The 13,378-nt window shown below is 43.9% G+C and overlaps 1 long non-coding RNA gene across 1 annotated transcript; it reads left to right on the top strand.

The window, feature by feature from the left end:
• The first annotated feature begins 2,578 nt into the window (after window positions 1-2,578).
• LOC124700991 lies at window positions 2,579-3,566 on the top strand. Its single transcript, XR_007001886.1, has 2 exons — window positions 2,579-2,992; window positions 3,187-3,566. It is a non-coding gene; the product is annotated as an uncharacterized LOC124700991 (long non-coding RNA).
• The last annotated feature ends 9,812 nt before the right edge of the window (window positions 3,567-13,378 follow it).

Genomic DNA, 13,378 nt, shown 5'->3' with positions numbered 1-13,378 from the left:
TGTATGTAAGTTGTGTAGGTCCAGGGATGGAGATGTTTGGTGGATTTATATAGGGTGTTCATGTGCATGTAGACCCATTATGAATTTATGGTTCAAATTCCTTGCATGATTGTTTGGTCTTCCGTCAACATAGTTTGGTGCCAAGCTATATATAGAGAGAAATATATTTAGTACACCCACGTGACTTCTTAGGCCCCGGCCACCTCATACGTAGTACATGGACAAGATACTAAAAAATTGGTGCGTGGACACCATTATATTTGACATGATTCATATCTATACAGATATATCAGATTTTTTTGAACGGAGTTTAATCATTCGCATTAAGAAACTTGGATCATTGGTCCTTTCTTTGGCAGGAAACGTGAGCTTTATTAATTAGGCAAAAATGTTTTACAATCGTTTGTGAGCAGTGCCAACACACAGGTTGGGGCTGCATCACGTAAAAAGCCATTAGATCTTGATTTGATCACGTAAAAACCCATTAGATCTTGATTTGCCTAACTACGCCAAAACACACACGTTCCACTTTCGAGACCTTGATATTTTGGTACATTTTAGCAATTTCCGGGAGTCCAGCTACTAGATCCCTCTAGTTCTTGAGTCGCCATCGTTTGCACTGCTTGGGGACAGTCGGATTCCAAGACCACCGACCAACGTCTCAGTTCAGTCAGTTGCTTTAAGCCCTCCAAACAAGCAAGCATCTCCTCTTCTTCTGCACTAGCATAGAACTAGATTGGCTTCCAAGTGGAGATCACCGGGCGGCCTAGATGATCACGAATAATGACCCCGATACCTGCCCTCTTTGATATGCTGTCCTAGCCTGCATCAACATTTGCTTTGACCGCTCCTTCCTCTAGCACTGCCCATCCAACAGCAGTAGATGAGCCCTGAGACCCTGTTACATGTCCAGGAAGGTTTAGCTGAGCTTCAGGCGTATTAATTTGAAACCTGGCCTCTAAGTGATACAAAGGAGCGATGATAGTTGAAGATATAAGATACAAAGGATCATTAGTCATTGATATACCAGTTTTACCTAAGACTAGTGGAATGCCTGTGCTTTGCCACGGCTATCGAGGTTTCAGATTATTATCTTCAGGATTGTAAGTCAAAGTGCAGAGCAATATACTGACTCTTTAATCCTATATAACTAAGAAGTTCATCCCCACTACCATATTTCTCTCAACATGCAGCTATGTCACATCATCGTTTATTTTTAGAATTTCTTTGCAACTAAAATCACTACCTTTTATCTTAACATGCAGCCATCAAACTTACTGCATGTAACACTTCATCATTTTTTTCTTCTTTTCCTTCGTCTTCTTCATACACTCTGACTCCACGACACCTTTTCATTTCGTATCCTCCATTAATCACCCTCCGCTTCATGGAACGGATGAAAATCATTGATGGATTCACTCTTTGGTCTGTTCATCTTCTCCACTCAAGGGTAACCAACGGGTGCTATGCTGCTATATAGGAACTGCTCTCTGTCTCATACTCTCATGTCTCCCTTAAACAATGGTGCTCCTCCCTTTCCATCTTCTCAGAGCAAGTACAATAGAGCTTAGTCAGCAGACTACAAGCAAATCCATGTCAGCTAAATCCTAGGTGGAGGCAAGAGAAAGGAAGAGAGAGACAAGAGCGGGCGCTTGATCTGTCGCCGGGGCTGGCGCAAGAAACAATACCGCAACAGCCTGCATGCAGCCGATGGCAAGGTGCTAAGCCAGCTATATGCATTGAATGTGTGTCCTGTGAGTCATGCATGTAAAGCAAACCAGTACAAATTTACATAGTTAAATATTCAACAAAGCTAACTAGTAGCTAGCTTATTGTACTAGTGTTTTCAGTTTTGCTGGCTATAAGTGACATGGTATGAGTTATATAGCTAGCAGCCGGCTATATTATTGCCCTTGCTCTCATCCGCAACTGGATGGCCGAGATAATCCCCTGATCGAAATCTCAACCGCCAACAGTGAGTCGTCCCCTCCTCTTCTCAACATTACCCATGGCCATGAACTCTGGATGACCGAGATACTCCTCTGATTGAAATCTCAACCACCAACAGTGAGTCGTCCCCTCCCTCTTCTCAACATATTTCCCATGACCATGTATTTAGTTTTGATCCGCTAGGATTTGCTGTTAGATAGCCAACGCACAAGGTAGGATTTTGCAGCCCCGGTGGTACACACTAACTGCATGATGATACTGCGTGAGCTAAATAAGGAGGACGGATCTCAGATTTTGGGGCCCTCGCTGTCTCGCTGTCGCCGCGACCCGTTTCAATCCCCTCGCTGTACCAGGTTAGTCTAGATCTACCGCCGCAGTATCATGCAGTTGGAGGTTTCATTGTTGTATACATAAATGCCCTGACATGATTCATTGAAACTTTCATGCATATATAAAAACCAAGGTTCAGTTTAGTTGCAGAAAATCGTTCCCTCTGTTTTCAGTAATCGAGCTAGCACCAGAAATAAAATTGATGTCTTCTACAGTCTTTTTTCTACATTTGGACTGCGAATTATAGGTACACAGTAAGTACAATAAGTTTTTGGTTTAAAACCTTACATAATGAAATGTTGCAGGTTATCCAAAAAGACATGGAGTAGTAGTACAACATGAAATCCGATATAGTGCAAAAGTCTGATAACACTAGGGAAACTAAGAAGGTGCTCACACGATAAGCTGACATGTTCGAAAATACATACACATACATTTCTTGCTGGTGCATCCCTCTCTTAGTAATACAAATATATAATGCATGCTTCTATATGTACTTATGAGATATGTGGTGATTAAGAGGAATGTCGGGATACCTATTCCTACAATATTTCAGCATCTACCCTTTTCCTCTTGCAGATTAGACAGGGAGAGAGCATAACACGGCAATATTGTATTTTAATTTGCGGTGGAGCTATTGAAGGGAAATCAGTACCTTCATACTCCATTGTTTTCACTTTATGTGCATTGCAATGCAGGTTGTTCTTCCAAGGTATGGCTTTGCTCTTGCCAATACTATTCGTGTGATTCAATTTTGCACATTTATATTTGGGCAACATATAGATTGTTGGCCTGATGTCCATACATGTGTGTGCTTCACAATCTTCATCCAGAACTATAATATCAAGTCTAAGTTCTGTATTTACTGATCATGTGAGGCTGTATCTTCATTTTCCAATTCTGCAGATTGTGAAGGGAAATTTATTAAAATGATGAGGTGGCAATAGAAGGATGTTGGTGCTCAGATTCCAAACCTTTATCTCAAGAATGTAGAATTGCCATTTTATAAAAAATACTCAGTTCCAACGAGTAGATCAAATAAACAATGCAAGTGCAATATGGTGTATTTTTCCAAGCTACAATTCCGTCTTATTAAGGTCTAGCATAACCTTATATTCCTATGTGAGGTGATGTAAGGCATGATTTATTTTGGCAAAAGGTACATATGCTCATGTCTTTGATAAAAAAATCCACATGTAAAAGTACACATTCTCAAATCACAATTGATGTCATCGAATGTTGAGCTACTTATGTAAATAGTATTTTAAAACATGCTATTTTTCTTCGTGTGCAGGTTCTATAGCTGATAGATGTATTTGCTGTTCCATCACGGAGATCACAACAGATACATCAAATTTGTAAAAGTTTGCAAAACAAATTTGGCAATTCATGTCCAATTTAGTTGGACTAGCTGACAAGCCGTAGGCCGCTATTCATAGTAAATAGAAGGATTTTTTCAAGCTAGATAAGTCAATTCAAAGGGCAAATCAACCGTGTTTGTAATGTATCCACTGAATATGTTTTCTTTTCCTTACCTCCTCAGATTTGTAATATTATTTATGTTTTCTTACTTTGATTTATAGCCAACTATGTTCCTTAATAAATGGTCATATCACCTATGCACGTTTATTTTTAAGCGATATTTTGCAGTCTTTCACATGCATGCAAATGACTAAACCAATCTGTTCTTTTCTTGCTCCGACGCTATCCATTTCATGAATTATATATGCAGATGACTCTTTGAGTTGTTTAGCATGCAAACGTTGCACAATAGGTTTTATCATATTTGCTGCTAGCCGGAAGGTAAACCCGAGGGTATTTTAGGAAGGAGATCTGGTGCTAAGTCTAGTGCAGCGCACTGAGGGACGACACAAACTCTCACCTCCGTGGGAAGGGTCTTTCATTGTAAGCAAGGCTTTACACAATGATGCATACTATCTAATTGACGCACAGGAATCGAAGAAAGGAAAGAATGACAGGTCGGGAGAGGAAACTAAGCGTCCATGGAACATAGCTTTGTTTCGCCCTTTCTATTCCTGAAGATGTGATGTAAGGAGTTCCTTTTTGTACCTTATTTACTATGAATAAAGATGTTGGCACCTCGAATGTATCTCGGGGACTGCCTCTACCAAACTTGCATGCAATGTGTTTATTTTTTCCCGTATACCGGTTTGATTGTTGAAAACTTTCCTTTCCGGTTTAGTAACGTGCTAAATCTAAAGGAGTCTTCGACTTAGCTGTTGTCCGCAACCCGGCTTCATGGCAAGCAAGATAAACCGGAAGGCTCTAAGCACGTGAAAAAGGAAAAAGAAACTGAAATCAAACAATCCGGGAGAAAATTTGACTAACCCCGGTTATACCGGTTTTTGTGAAAAATTTCAATTTTTTTCTAAGTTCAAGAAAATGCTTGCTTGGCAAAAGAACTTTGAATCTCATACATCAAGCATCCAAAAGAGGTAGACAGAGCCAAAGCAAAAGAACCAAGCGTGCATTGGACTGAATTCGGGAACGAATCCGAAATCTTCACCGTGCAGGAACAAAGCGAAACGAAATAAACAGGCAAGATTTAAGCCACACAAGATACCGGAATGCATATATGCTTAAAGAGTTTAGCATGCAAACCTAACAACTACTTAGTCTTACACAACCAAAAGGAGCTTAAGTAGCATACATTTTCCACCCCGGCATACCGGGGGAAATTTGATGACATTGTTTTTCGTAAGACAGGATCACGGGGTACGGTACAGAGGAGATGAATCTTCTGGGGCTTGTGCTTGAGAGGCAGGTTCAGGGGTAGCTTCAGGAGCAACAGGGACTTCTGGGACTTGCTTTGAGCTGCCAGCTGCCGGTTCCTCAGGGACCTCCGCCTCGGCTTCAGTCTCGTCCTCTCCGGCTTCTTCTTCCTCCTCCTCATCAGTGAATTCGTCTTCGATATCAGCGGGGGGAGGGATGAAGGTGCTGGTGGAGGCATACTGAGCAACCCGGTAGGCGCGATCGCGGGCCTTGGCGGTCTTTTCAGGGACCATGTCGGTAGGAGCATTCCCGCAAAGGCTGTGCAGGGCGTCTAGATCAAGCTCTTCGTACCATGAGCAAGCAACACGAAGTGCTGCGTCAGTTCCGGCACGCGCTGAGGAGTGCCGCCACTCGCTGAACCTTCTGCTGGCATCCTTAAGCCGCTGAGAGAGGAGGGTGAGGTTGTCCGGCACGGGCTCCCCAGGCCACAGGAACTTGAAGATCTGGAGGGCGACTTCCGGCAGCTCGTTAAGATGTCGGTCAACGACCCTCATATGCGTGATCCTAGCATGCAGCGCAACAAGATGGTCATAGGCGTTCCAGGGAGCCTCGAGGTTGGAGACGGCATTCTCAGCCCGCAGCTTGGTGACCTTTGCATGCACGTGCGCTTGGGAGTCTGGGAAGAACTCTGGAAGAAAAGAAAAAAGAGAACGGCATAAGAATCACCGCTAGAAAATGCAAACTGGCAAGCATGGGGAAGAAGCACTTACTGAGCGCTTGGGCATCGGTATCAATAACCATTTGGTCAAACCCGGCTTGATCCGACAGAAGATCAGCATTCCGGCTTTGTGCCGCCTCAAGCAGCTTAGTTTCCTCCACCAGCTCAGCCCGCAGCTGCCTCTCAGCGTCCGCGAACTCCTTCCGGGCCTCCTTCCCCTTCGCATCACCAGCAGCGATGGCCTCCTTCAGCGCCCTTGCGTGCTGAAGCCCAACCTGGATCATCTCATCCTTAAGTTTAGCAACTTCGCTACGCTGGGCTTCTAACTCGCGGCTGTGGCGGAGGGTTAGCTCCTCCTTCTCAGCTGGGTTCCAGAATGAAAAAGCTTAGTACAAGAAGCCGGTAGGCTTAGACAAAGGAAAGACAAACCGGCAAAGATAACTTACTCTTGAGCGCGGCGACTTGGCCGGAGAGGTCTTCGAAGGAGGTTTCCGGAAGGGCGCTGCGTGAATAAAATATGTCAGTATCATTCATCAAGAAACAGGATAGTACAAAAGAAGCCGGTGCACAAACCTTGGCACTTGCTGTGGTCGAGTTTGAGGGCGGCAAAGGCCTCGTTCAGGCTCTGGTGCTCCCACAGCAGCTCCTCGAAGACTTGCTTCCGGGAATCCAACACGCTCTAAAGAGAAAAAGGTACCATAAGCTATGCCGGTTTTCGCAGTTTTGCGCTAAGTACTTTGTGCTTAACCCGAAACTCGGGGACTAGCTATGCCTGTTTTTTGTAGTTTCGCGCTAAGTACTTTGTGCTTAACCCGAAACTCGGGGACTAGCTATGGTGGGTTTTTTGCAGTTTCGCGCTAAGTACTTTGTGCTTAACCCGAAACTCGGGGACTAGCTATGCCGGTTTTTTGCAGTTTCGCGCTAAGTACTTTGTGCTTAACCCGAAACTCGGGGACTAGCTATGCCGGTTTTTTGCAGTTTCGCGCTAAGTATTGTGTGCTTAACCCGAAACTCGGGGACTAGGTATGCCGGTTTCTTAAGAAAGTTTCGCGCTAAGTACTGCGTACTTAACCCGAAACTCGGGGACTGAGGATATATCTACAGGTTCCGAAGTTAAAATGGTTTCGGTATGAGAAAAAGATTCAAGTTTCGGTAAAATCTCTTACCAGCACGTTGTTGTTGGCATCGTGCCAAGCGTTGTCGAACTCCTTTACGGTCTGCTTGAGCCGGCCGAAATGCTGCACGGTGCTGCGGCGGCCGCGCGGCTCGAGCTTCTCCTTGCCATCCTTGCCAACGCCAAGAGTGGCGTCGGAAAGATCGGCGAGGTTCCACCGGTCCACAAGGTGCTGCAGCGCACCCAGGTTGGCGCTGCCGCGGTTCAGCTCAACCACGCTGCCAAGCTACGAGGAAACCTTCTCGCCGGCAGCCACGGCGGCGCGCCGGGTGTGAAGGACGAGAGGTTGAGCCCGGGAGCCGGAGGCGGGCGCCGTCGCTGCCTTGACCGCGGCGGTAAGCTGCTCAGCGGTCACTATGGCGCTTTCCGACGGGCTCTGGCGGGGAGCAGGAGCTGGTTTGGCTGTAGGCGCCGGCGGCGGCGCAGAAGCGTCCTTGACCGGCGAGGAGGTGGACTGTGTTGTCTTGGAGGGGGAAGTGGCGGTTGCCTTCTTCTTCTTCTTTTCAGGGACGGGCGGAACCAGAGGTTCCGACCGCCCGGCATCTTCGGAGTCGGCGCCCATGTTGCTGGCGCCGGTGTCTTCATAGTCAGGAGGGGAGATGAAATCCTCCTCCGCGCGGGAATTTGTCGATTTAGGGGCCGCGCACCCCAAACTTTTTTTCCCTCCCCGAGGGGAGGATGGAGCTTTGCCGGCATCAGAACGTGCCGGACTTGGTTGAGGAGGAGCAGAGGCCCTTGTCGCATCCTCGGGAGTCTCCGGCCTCATGCTGGGTGCGCTCCTGATAAGAACCAGGGGTGCCCTGAAAAAAGAGGAAGCTTAAAGGGTTAGCCACAAGGAATGGCAAATACGAAGGTTCAAACCGGAAAGATGTAGTGTTGAGCCTTACCCAGAGGAAACCGGGAGGTCGCGCTTGCACTTCCTTCCAGGAGGCCCAGCGCCCCCTTCTTCTGACGCTTGGTGGGGGGAGCCTCGCTCGAACCGGCATCTGAAGCCGGAGTCTTGCGAACTCTGGGAGGCTCGCTGGTGCCGGCATCCGAAGTCGGGGCCTTGTCCTTCCGAGATTTTGGGGCCATAGCTCTTTCGAACTCAGGACCCAACTCAGCGGCAAGGGGAGTCACGTGCTCGTGGACCTGAGGGTTCCGGTCAGCTGTATCTGGCCTCACAAAGAAAGATCATAAGTCAAAGGAAGCGGATGAAATAACTTGAGGATGACAACATCATCGTCAGTGTCGGAAGCATGGCCCATGTTTGGGACAGAGGAGTTACCGGGGCGCGGGGTGTGCGTCCGACCCATGTTGTGCTTGTTCGCAACAACAAAGGGGTCAGGGTCCTCGTCGTCCGAAAGCGAGCGCGAGGGCTCGAAAGATTCCGGAACCTCGGCAGCGATGCGAGGGAAGCGCTCCTGTACCTGAGAAAAAGCAAGTTAGTTTACGGTTCAAAAGTATACCGAAAATATCATCCCGGATTCTCCAAGTTCTTACTTCAGAAGAAGGGGGCGTTTGCGGCTGAGAGGTTGGAGGCCCCTGCTAGCGTGTAGTTGACACGTCCGTTGGGAACCCCAAGAGGAAGGTGTGATGCGCACAGCAGTAAGTTTCCCTCAGTAAGAAACCAAGGTTATCAAACCAGTAGGAGTCAAGAAGCACGTGAAGGTTGTTGGTGGCGGAGTGTAGTGCGGCGCAACACCGTGGATTCCGGCGCCAACGTGGAGCTCGCACAACACAATCAAAGTACTTTGCCCCAATGTAACAGACGAGGTTGTCAATCTCACCGACTTGCTCGTAAACAAAGGATTAGATGTATAGTGTGGATGATGATGATTGTTTGCGAAGAACAATAAAGAACAATTGCGATAGATTGTATTTCAGATGTAAAGAATTGGACCGGGGTCCACAGTTCACTAGTGGTGTCTCTCCCATAAGATAAACAGATGTTGAGTGAACAAATTACAGCTGGGCAATTGACAAATAAAGAAGGCATAACAATGCACATACATATATCATGATGAGTACTATGAGATTTAATCAGGGCATTACGACAAAGTACATAGACCGCTATCCACCATGCATCTATGCCTAAAAAGTCCACCTTCAGGTTCTCATTCGAACCCCTTCAGTATTAAGTTGCAAACAACAGACAATTGCATTAAGTATGGTGCGTAATGTAATCAACACAAATATCCTTAGACAAAGCATCGATGTTTTATCCCTAGTGGCAACAAGCACATCCACAACCTTAGAACTTTCCGTCATTGTCCTGCATTTAATGGAGGCATGAACCCACTATCGAGCATAAATACTCCCTCTTGGAGTCACAAGTATCAACTTGGCTGAGCCTCTACTAGCAACGGAGAGCATGCAAGAACATAAATAACATATATGATAGATTGATAATCAACTTGACATAGTATTCAATATTCATCGGATCCTAACAAACACAACATGTAGGATTACAAATAGATGATCTTGATCATGATAGGCAGCTCACAAGATCTAACATGATAGCACAATGAGGAGAAGACAACCATCTAGCTACTCGCTATGGACCCATAGTCCAGGGGTGGACTACTTACACATCGATCCGGAGGCGATCATGGCGATGAAGAGACCTCCGGGAGATGATTCCCCTCTCCGGCAGGGTGCCGGAGGCGATCTCCTGAATCCCCCGAGATGGGATTGGCGGCGGCGGCGTCTCGAGAAGGTTTTCCGTATTGTGGCTCTCGCTACTGGGGGTTTCGCGACGAAGGCTTTAAGTAGGCGGAAGGGCAGGTCAAGGGGCGTCACGAGGGACCCACACGCTAGGGCCGCGCGGGCCCAAGCCTGGTCGCGCCGCCCTAGTGTGGCGTCGCCTCGTGGCCCCACTTCGTATCTCCTCCGGTCTTCTGGAAGCATCATGGAAAAATAAGCCCCTGGGCGTTGATTTCGTCCAATTCCGAGAATATTTCCTTTGTAGAATTTCTGAAACCAAAAACAGCAGAAAACAGCAACTGGCTCTTCGGCGTCTCGTCAATAGGTTAGTGCCGGAAAATGCATAATAATGACATATAATGTGTATAAAACATGTGAGTATCATCATAAAAGTAGCATGTAACATAAGAAATTATAGATACGTTTGGGACGTATCAAGCATCCCCAAGCTTAGTTCCTACTCGCCCTCGAGTAGGTAAACGATAACAAAGATAATTTCTGAAGTGACATGCTATCATAATATTGATCATACTATTGTAAAGTATATGAGATGAATGCAGCGATTCGAAACAATGATGAAGATAATGAGTAAACAAATGAATCATATAGCAAAGACTTTTCATGAATAATACTTTCAAGACAAGCATCAATAAGACTTGCATAAGAGTTACTCATAAAGCAATAAATTCTTAGTAGAAAGCTTTGAAGCAACACAAAGGAAGATATAAGTTTCAGCAATTGCTTTCAACTTCAACATATTTATCTCATGGATAATTGTCAACACAAAGTAATATAACAAGTGCAATAGGTAAACATGTAAGAATCAATGCACGCAGTTGATACAAGTGTTTGCTTCTAAGATAGAAGGAAGTAGGTAAACTGACTCAACAATAAAGTAAAAGATTGGCCCTTCGCAGAGGGAAGCATGGATTACTATTTTTGTGCTAGAGCTTTTCATTTTGAAAACATAGAAACAATTTTGTCAACGGTAGTAATAAAGCATATGTGTTATGTATAAGATATCCTATAAGTTGCAAGCCTCATGCATAGTATACCAATAGTGCTCGCACCTTGTCCTAATTAGCTTGGATTAACATGGATTATCATTGCATAGCATATGTTTCAACCAAGTGTCACAAAGGGGTACCTCTATGCCGCCTGTACAAAGGTCTAAGGAGAAAGCTCGCATTGGATTTCTCGCTTCTGAATGATTTCTCAACTTAGACATCCATACCGGGACAACATAGACAACAGATAATGGACTCCTCTTTAATGCATAAGCATTCAACAACAGTTAATATTCTCATAAGAGATTGAGGATTAATTGTCCAAACTGAAACTTCCACCATGGATCATGGCTTTAGTTAGCGGCCCAATGTTCTTCTCTAACAATATGCATACTCAAACCATTTGATCATGAAAATCGCCCTTACTTCGTGACAAGACGAACATGCATAGCAACTCACATGATATTCAACAAAGGTAAAAGTTGATGGCGTCCCCGTGAAACATGGTTACCGCTCAACAAGCAACTTATTAAGAAATAAGACACATAAGTACATATTCTTCACCACAATAGTTTTTAAGGCTATTTTTCCCATGAGCTATATATTGTAAAGACAAAGAATAGAATTTTAAAGGTAGCACTCAAGTAATGTACTTTGGAATGGCAGAGAAATAACATGTGGTAGGTAGGTATGGTGGACACAAATGGCATAGTATTTGGCTCAAGGATTTGGATGCACGAGAAGAATTCCTCTCAATACAAAGCTAGGCTAGCAAGGTTGTTTGAAGCAAACTCAAGTATAAAAGGTGAAGCAAAGCTCGCATATGAACATATTGTAAGCATTATAAGACTTTACATTGTCTCCTTGTTGTTCAAACACCTTAACCAGAAAATATCTAGACTCTAGAGACCAATCATGCAAACCAAATTTTAACAAGCTCTATGTAGTTATTCATTAATGGGTACAAGGTACATGATGCAAGAGCTTAAACATGATCTATATGAGCACAACAATTGCCAAGTATCACATTATTCAAGACATTATACCATTTACCACATGCGGCATTTTCCGTTTCCAACCATATAACAATGAACGAAGTAGTTCAACTTTCGCAATGAACATTAAAGATAAAGCTAAGAACACATGTGTTCATACGAAACAGCGGAGCGTGTCTCTCTCCCAAACAAAGAATGCTAGGATCCGATTTTATTCAAACAAAAACAAAAACAAAAACAAAAACAAAAACAAACAGACGCTCCAAGTAAAGCACATAAAATGTGACGGAATAAAAATATAGTTTCACTAGAGGTGACCTGATAAGTTGTCGATGAAGAAGGGATGCCTTGGGCATCCCCAAGCTTAGACGCTTGGGTCTTCTTAAAATATGCAGGGATGAACCACGGGGGCATCCCCAAGCTTAGACTTTTCACTCTTCTTGATCATATTGTATCATCCTCCTCTCTTGACCCTTGAAAACTTCCTCCACACCAAACTCAAAACAATCTCATTAGAGGGTCAGTGCATAATTCATATATTCAGAGGTGACATAATCATTCTTAACACTTCTGGATATTGCAGAAAGCTACTGAAAGTTAATGGAGCAAAGAAATCCATCAAACATAGCAAAACAGGCAATGCGAAATAAAAGGCAGAATCTGTCAAAATAGAACAGTCCGTAAAGACGAATTTTTTAGAGGCACCAGACTTGCTCAGATGAAAATACCCAAATTGAATGAAAGTTGCGTACATATCTGAGGATCACGCACGTAAATTGTCAGATTTTTTAAAATTTTCTACAGCAGGGGCGGCTCAATTTCGTGACAGCAAGAAATCTGTTCCTGCGCAGTAATCCAAATCTAGTATTGACTTTACTATCAAAGACTTTACTTGGCACAACAATGCAATAAAATAAAGATAAGGAGAGGTTGCTACAGTAATAACAACTTCCAAGACTCAAATATAAAACAAAGTGCAGAAGTAAAATAATGGGTTGTCTCCCATAAGCGCTTTTATTTAACGCCTTTCAGCTAGGCGCAGAAAGTGTGTATCAAGTATTGTCAAGAGATGAAGCATCAACAAAGGGGCTTGGAGTTTTCTCAACTATGAATTTTATCTTATCTATGTAAGTTTCAGAGGCTCCTTTTTCATTATTCTTAGGCTTGCTATCCTCATCAAACAAATTTTCGGGAACAAGCCAACCATAGTTATTTTCTAGAGCTTCATGCATTCCTAGGAGCTTACAAGGTATTGTTGTCTTAATCTCCCCACCATCATTAACATTATTAGTGTACCTTATTCTATCCATGCCCATCTTTTCAAGGGTACTAGCAAAGTTGGTATAAGAGCCAAGCATCTTATATTTAATAAAGACCTTTCTAGCCTCTCTTGCTACACCCACCAAATTCTTTAAGAAGGGTTTCTAAGACAAAATCTTTCTTTTCTCCTTCCTCCATATCACAGAGTGTAAGAAACATGTGTTGAATTATAGGATTGAGATTAAAAAATTTAGTTTCCAACATGTGTACTAAAGAAGCAACATCAATTTCATAAGTAGGAGCAAATTCTACCAAGTGTCTATCTTCAAAATTTTCAGCTGTACTAACATGAGTGAAAAAATCTTCTATATTATCTCTTCCAATTATAGACCCTCGTCCTACCGGTATGTCTTTTAGAGTGTACTTAGGAGGAAACATGATGAAATAAACAAAAGGTAAATAAAGTAAATGCAAGTAACTAATTTTTTTGTGTTTTCGATATAGAGAACAAGACAGTAAATAAAGT

Source organism: Lolium rigidum, chromosome 3 (genome assembly GCF_022539505.1).
Source record: "Lolium rigidum isolate FL_2022 chromosome 3, APGP_CSIRO_Lrig_0.1, whole genome shotgun sequence".
Classification (NCBI taxonomy): Eukaryota; Viridiplantae; Streptophyta; class Magnoliopsida; order Poales; family Poaceae; genus Lolium; species Lolium rigidum.
This window is presented reverse-complemented; position numbering and strand designations above follow the sequence as displayed.